Genomic DNA, 7,623 nt, shown 5'->3' on the forward strand with positions numbered 1-7,623 from the left:
AGCTCATGCTTTTGTGCGATTGCATTTTGCATTGTATTGTATCGTATATAAACCTGTGAGCCACGGACTTAAGTGGCAGTCTCTTTTGAACCTCGTTATGCCAACGACTTCTAAGACCACTGTACTAGCTGCAGCTAATAAATACCATCTTCCACGCCAGACGAAGAGTCTGTGTCTCTGTTTCTGAGAAGGCAGGTGAATCCCAGGGATTTCAGGCGTATCCTGCACCGCCGGGCCTTAAGGCTGCGGTTCTCCAACTGGCGCCCAACGTGGGGTGACTTCAGCGGTAGCGGTTGAGCCCGAGGGTCGTGAGGAGCCCCGCAAGAAAATTCTGGAGGAAGCGCACCACGTGATCGACCCCTGTATGTCGGAAGTGGACCGAAGGTCTTTTACAACGCGGCTACTCCTCTCAGACGGCTGCTGACGACTGCTGCCCTGACTGACGCCCTGCCTTGGACCCTTCTGATGATGTTTGGCAAAGCGAGACGATAGACGGACCTTCGCAGGTGTAGAAAGATCCTTAGTTAAGTATTTGGGGGTCGCTCCCACAGACCTTTGTTTTGTTTTGTTTTGTTTTGTTTTGGGGTTTTATTCAGGTATTGCAATAGCTGAAGCCAAGGGGTAAGTACGTTTGTACTGTTTTCTTGATTTACACCCCATGTTGTTTGTGATCAGTCTAGAGAAGTGACGATGCCTGGACTGAGTAAGTTTAAAAGAATTTGTTGCTTGGGTTGTACTAGGGATTTCCAGTTGGAGGAATCATGTCCGATCCCTCCAGTTGGAACTCCCACTTACGAGCTCTATTCGAAACATGGTATTGGTCCCATTACCTTTAACGAGACATGGGTCCGATACACGAAAAATAGTGGAGTTTTGAGATGGCCCCAGAATGGTAGTTTTGACCCCGCTATCTTAGATAATTTAGAAACGATCCTGTTTAAAAGAAAAGCCCAGTCGGCAATGTTTGACTCTTTTCGCCTTTGGCGTAAGGAAGCCAAACAGAAAGAAATTAAACAAGCAAAGAAGGATAAGAAAGCACAAGACATGTCAATTATACAGGCTGCGCAGCAGTTTAAAAATAATGAAGTAGATGGTGTGAATGAGATATTGGAGAGACAACATAGCATGGCGATAGATAGATGCTATCCGATGCTGCCTACCTCCTCTCCAGATAAGAATAAGGAATTGGAAGAAGATTCCCTAATGTCTTGTTTATTGAATTCACCTCTGCCCTATGCCCAGAATGCCAATGCACCTCCGTTACCCCCTCCTGTTGCTCAACAAGTGGTTGCTCAATTACCGATTGTTCAGCAACCGGCTCAGCCTATTAATGCTTCTTTGCCTGCTTCTGTTCCGTCTTTATATCCTGTAATTCAGCCCCCACCTCCTCTACTAAAATCCCCCGCTCTTGCTACTCAGTCGGCTACGTTTCAGTCTCCGTTGCCCTCTACATCTGTAATGCCTCTTATTCTCTTGAGGGATTCTCCTACTTCACAGAGGAGAATAGCAGATGCTGTTTCGAGTTTCTTTTCTCCTCTTCTTAGGTCTTTAAATCTGTCTCCAGCTTTCTCTAAACGACAATCTCGTTGTCAACTTCCTCTTACGGACGAGAAAGTAGTTTTGGGTTCCCTCGCTCGTAAATGATATGAGCATGGACTGGAATATAGTACCGAAGACATTATGAGTTGCTTCAATCAATGGGTAGAGCCCACGCAGAGATATGTTTTTAATGTTATGTGTCAGACTCTTATTAGAGGTTGGGACGATGTGGAGTCAGATACAGTTCCTTTGGAGCTACTGAAATTGCAAGCTGATTTTGATAAAGGTTTTATTGTAGGGCCACAAGTTGCAGAGGCAGTGAACAGCCCCAACCTTCAAGATCTCCCCTTTCATTCTCAAGTGGACTCCTTTAATAATTGGCTCGGCAGAGGCTGCGATCAGGTGGCCCCACTCAGGCAAGTTACTGCCAGGCGCGACTATGACGCCAATAGGTGGTTCAACGCCGCACTTAAGGAGGAAAAGCCGGCTGTCTGGCAAGCGGAGCGTGCCTGGCGACGGGCCTATTGTCCATTTCTAAAAACTCAATATACCACACTTCTGAACCAATACAAGAAGTCTATTCTCCTTGCTAAAACCGAGTACTTCTCTTCTAAAATCTTGCTCGCCGAAAACCAGCCGAGAGAAATCTTCTCCATTGTGCAGGACTTGGCTTTTTCGGATCGAGTTACCCTTAAACCCTTCCCATCCCAGACCCTTTGTGATTCACTTAACAGTTATTTTTTAGAGAAAATTACAGTTATTAAATCCAACATTTCCCCTCCTTCTCCCTCATTTTCGGATCCACAGCCCTCCTCCCCCCTGGTGCACCTTGACCATTTCCCCCCTCTGACTAAAGAATCATTTCTGTCCCTTCTCTCAACGGTAAAGTCAGACTCTCCATCCTACACTTGCCCTGCACATATTCTACAACAAATCTATCTGGCCTGTCCCTTCCCTCCCCTCACTTTCCTCAATAACTCCCTTGCCCATGGCATTGTCCCTCAGTCTCACAAATCTGCGATTATCATTCCCATTTAAAAAAAACACGGTGCAGATCCATCCTCACTTGCAAACTATCGTCCCATCTCTCTTCTCCCTTTCCTAAGCAAAATACTGGAACGTCATATCACCAGAACACTTAGAGTCTTTGTGGAGGAGAATGGCTGTCTAGCCTCCCGCCAGGCTGGTTTTCGCACGGCACATTCCACGGAGCCCGTAGTCCTCTCTGTGATGGACAACCTCAGAGAGGGCATGGACACCAACCAACCCCAAGCTCTGGTTCGCCTTGGTTTGTCCGCCGCCTTTGACACGGTGGACCATTCCATCCTCCTTTCCCGTGTCGAGGCAGCTGGCATAAGGGGGACCGCCTTGGTTTGGCTGGCATCCTTTGAGGGATCGCACTCAGGACGTCCATCTGGCAAACTTTTCTGCACCCTCTCAAAAGGTTCACTGCGTAGTCCCGCAGGGATCTTCTTTGTCCCCTCTGCTGTTTAATTTGTACATCTCCCCCCTTATTTTGGCACTTCAGCAGATGGAAGTTACTATCTACAACTACGCTGATGACCTCCAGGTTGTTTTTAATTTATCCTCCTCTCCAGAATCCACTCACAACTTTCATTCTGTAATGCTCTTTATCAGGGACTGGATGAGCTTCAACCATCTGAAACTTAACCCTGACAAAACCGAGTTGGTGTTGACGGGTGGCTCCTCCAGTACCCGGAATTCTTTGTTTTTGCCTCCCTCCCTGGGTTCTCCTCCCACCCCCTCTTTTTCGGTCAAAACGTTAAGGATAAAACTTAATGCTCACCTCACCTTGCACTCTCAGATTAGTTCAGTTGTTTCCCCGTGTTTCCTCACTCTCCGCACTATTCGAAAGGTGTCACGTTTTTGTTTCCTTTAGTGCACTCAAACTTATTCTGTCTGCGATGGTGATCTCCCGTTTAGACTATGGCAATGTCTTGTATACCGGTGTCCCCGCATACAATCTTCGGAGACTTCAACTGGTGCAGAATCAGGCAGCCCGACTTGCTTACAACTTGCCCAAGTCTCATCATGTCACCCCGCTGCTCAATGCTCTGCATTGGTTGCCTATCTGGGAACGTGCCCTGTTTAAGATGGGCTGTATCACCTTCAAGGCCAGGGCGGGGACAGCCCCCAGCTTTATTTCTTCTGAGTTCAAGGCCTACCTTCCTAGTAGAGAGTTGTGCTCTTCTTCACAATCCCTCTTGGTTGTCCCTCATTTCAAGAAGAAGAGGTCAGGAGGCGTCAAATTTTCTATGCTAGCGCCCACTTTCTGGAATTCCCTCCCCCCTCTCCTCAGGTCCTCCCCCCACTATCTGGAGTTTCGGAAAGCTTTGAAAACATTTCTCTTTGCCCAAGCCTTCCCACACTAGTAGTTCGTCCCTCCCACTGTCCTATGGCTGCATCCCTAGCGCCAAGAAACCGCTTGGTAGACGTGCGCTTTATAAATATTTTAATTTCAATTTCAATTTCACTCATTGCGTTTCGAACAATGTTCTTGTCCCTGTCCTTTTCTGAGGCTGCTCCGGCTAATAAACAAGGCAGTAAGAATTATCTGATGCGCGCAGTTCCTCCCGTATGGAAAGAAGAGGAAGTTGGTCCACCACATTTCCAGCGTATATGGGTCCACGAACCATGGAAAAGGTCTGAAGTTTTGGCACTCAAACAAACTCTTCCGGACCCCCGTAAAAATCCTGCTGGATATTATAAGGAATTGTCCCAAACAGTTGAGGCATGTATTATGAATTTGGCAGATATTGATATGTTGTTTGGAAATGTTGTTCCGCAAGCAATATGGGCACGGATTCATGGGGAAAATCATGCTGGTGAATTATGTGGCGATTGGGCTGCTATTAGGGCCGCAGATGCGAATCAAGTGGGTGGTGCGAAACCCGAGGATCTGATTACGGCTCTACCAGGTAGAATAATTGAATTGATGAAGACAATGATGCCTGCGGTGTGAGTAAATTGGGTAAGCTGGCTGCATGCAAGCAAAAGAAAGATGAAAGCGTCTCGGATTTCTTCACTCGTTTTGAAGAGACATTTATTGACCATAGTGGTCAGGATTTGAGTGTAGAGGGTGGCCAGCGGTTGTTTGTGGACAAGTTTTTATACAATTTGCTTCCTGAATTATCGAATGAATTAAAGAGTTCCGAAAGCGCATGGGCTGTGTCTTCCCCTGCTAAAATATTGGCTACTGCACAGTATTATGAGAATAGAGATAAGGAGGAGAAGGAGAAACAAGAGAAGAAAAACAAAGATTTGAAAACGAAGGTTCTTTTACAGCAGACTCATCCTCCGCGTCCTACACAGCCTCAGTTTTCTCAACCCCCACAGTTTCAGAAAGTGTTTCAGAAGCCCGAGTATTTTGCACCGCGACCTTCGTTAGGTCCTAATCAATGTGCATACTGTAGGGAAGAGGGACATTTCAAGAATAGTTGTCCGGTTTTATTACAGCGTAATAATGGGATGTCTGCTCCACAAGGTCGTGGTAATTTCCAGACAGGATCTAGAGGTAGAGGACGAGGTGCGTAATCTCAGGAGCAGCGTTCTTTTCCTCCATCTACTTCGAATTACTTTGATAAGCAGAGAGTTCAGTCTACGCAGTATTACAATGACGATTATCACGTTGAAGATAGGGCTGACGATTCCCATATCGAATAGGACAGCCATGGACGAAGTAAGGGAGTTGTGTCGATTCCAGTAGATCAAAATGGGTTGTATGTCACTGTCAATACTATGGGTGTTTCAGAACAGTTTCCTTTGGATACTGGTGCGATGAGAAGTTCTATCATTTATTCTAAACTCCCTGGGGCACCTTTGTCTGGCTTAATGAATACTTCTGTGGGATTTTCTGGCGCCCCAGTCAGTAATCTGGTTTCTTGCCCCTTGCCTGTTTCGATTGGTCCTTATGACATGGATGCTTCACTTATTCCGACGACTGGTTGTGGGGAGATTTTACTGGGTTTGGATTTGTTGAAAATACTGCATGCAACATTGTATTGTTCCCCTTCTGGTGTGCATCTTACATTGGGGAAGAAATTGATGTCTTCTATGTGTTTGTCCCGAGACCAGTTCCCACCCGAGTTGCTTTCTCTTTCTGAAAGTCTTTGGCTATAGGCCCGAATAACGTTGGTCGTCTTGCGATCCCACCATATGTTGTCACAGTTAAAGAGAATGTTAGAATGGCACGCATTCCCCAATATCGTATCTCTAGTGATGGAGAGAGAGCACTTTTGGCTATTGTTGATGACTTCAGAAAGGTGTGGTTGAGGAAACGAGAGGCAACGTTTGTAATAGTCCTGTTCTTCCGATCCTTAAGAGAACTGATCCTTCACAGCCTCCTGTTTATCGATTTGTTATTGACCTGAGAGAAGTCAATAAAATAGTGGTGCCGCAGTTCCCTGTTGTTCCGGACATTACAGCTTTGTTGACGATGATTCCTGCTTCGGCAGCTTGGTTTTCGGTGATTGATTTGAAAAATGCTTTCTTTAGTATTCCTATTGCTGAAGAAAGTAGGGATATCTTTGGTTTCTCTCTAGGTGGCCAAAGTTTCCGATTTAAGAGAGCACCTCAAGGCTATTGTGAGAGTCCCTCCATCTATAGCAAAGCTCTTAAGTCTCAACTTGATGCTTTCTCTTTGCCTCCAGGTGCTACACTTATTCAGTATGTGGATGATTTGCTAGTGGCTGCTGATACGGAAGATGTGTGCAAGAGTGTGACTGTTGCATTGTTGCATCATTTGTCTGCTCTAAATCATAAAGTGTCACCCTCTAAGTTGCAATATGCCCGCCAAGAAGTGACCTATTTAGGTCATCTCTTATCGAAGGAGGGAAGGCGATTGACCCCAGAACGTATTCACGCTATTTCACAGATATCTGTACCTACGACACAGAGAGAAGTGCGTGCCTTTTTGGGTATCACTTCCTACTGTAGACAATGGATTCCCATTTTTTCACTTTTGGCTAAACCATTGTTGGCACTAACGTTGAAAGATACGCCCCATCCGCTCCCTTGGACGGATGAATGTCAGAAAAGTTTTGTTGACCTACATACTGCTCTATGTTCTGCTCCAGTGTTGGGTACCCCGGATTACAGCAAGTCCTTCACACTGTACGTTCACGAGAGAAAGGGTTGCGCATTGTCAGTTTTGACACATCAATTCGGAGATAAGCAGAGGCCATGTGCTTATTTCTCCGATACACTAGACCCAGTAGCTAAAGTTTTGCCCAGTTGTCTCAGAGCTACGGCAGCTGCGGCGATTTCTATTAGACAGTCTGCCAGATTAGTGTTGAATAACACACTCATTGTTATGGTCCCACATGCAGTGGATACCTTGCTGAATAGAACAAGGACACAGCATCTCACGAGTGCTCGTTTGTCTGGTTACGAGCTGACACTTCTAGCGAGTCATGTACATATCAAAAGATGTAACACGTTAAATCCAGCTACACTGTTGCCACTCCCAGATGAGAAAGACGATCAGGAAAAGCATGATTGTTTTCTTCGAACAGAAGAAGAAACAAAGGGTAGGATTGATTTAAAGGACACTCCGCTCAAGGACCTGAATAGAATCCTATGGGTCGACGGTTCTTGTTTCAAGCTTCCAAATGGAGACACTACTTCTGCCTATGCTGTTACCACCTTATGCACAATTGTTGAGACGGCACGTATTGGACATAATTCAGCCCAAGCAGCTGAATTGATAGCCCTGACTAGAGCGTGTGTGTTGTCAAAGGGAAAGAGAGTGAATGTGTACACAGATAGTCAGTATGCTTTTGGCGTTGCACATAGTTTTGGCAAGTTATGGAGGGAGAGAGGATTCTTTACCTCCCACGGGACAAAGATTCAGCATGGTCAGTTAGTAACTGATCTTCTTGAGTCACTTACCTTGCCTGCACAGATAGCGATCATAAAGTGTAGCGCACATAAAAAAGTCACAGATGATGTGGGTCGTGGAAATGTGTTTGCAGACGAGGTAGCGAAAACTACAGCTAGAAACACCGTTAGTCGAATGTATGTGGCAGGTCCTGCAAACTGGGTTAGGGAGATTGGAATGTGTGA

Source organism: Lissotriton vulgaris, chromosome 7, assembly GCF_964263255.1.
Source record: "Lissotriton vulgaris chromosome 7, aLisVul1.2, whole genome shotgun sequence".
Classification (NCBI taxonomy): domain Eukaryota; kingdom Metazoa; phylum Chordata; class Amphibia; order Caudata; family Salamandridae; genus Lissotriton; species Lissotriton vulgaris.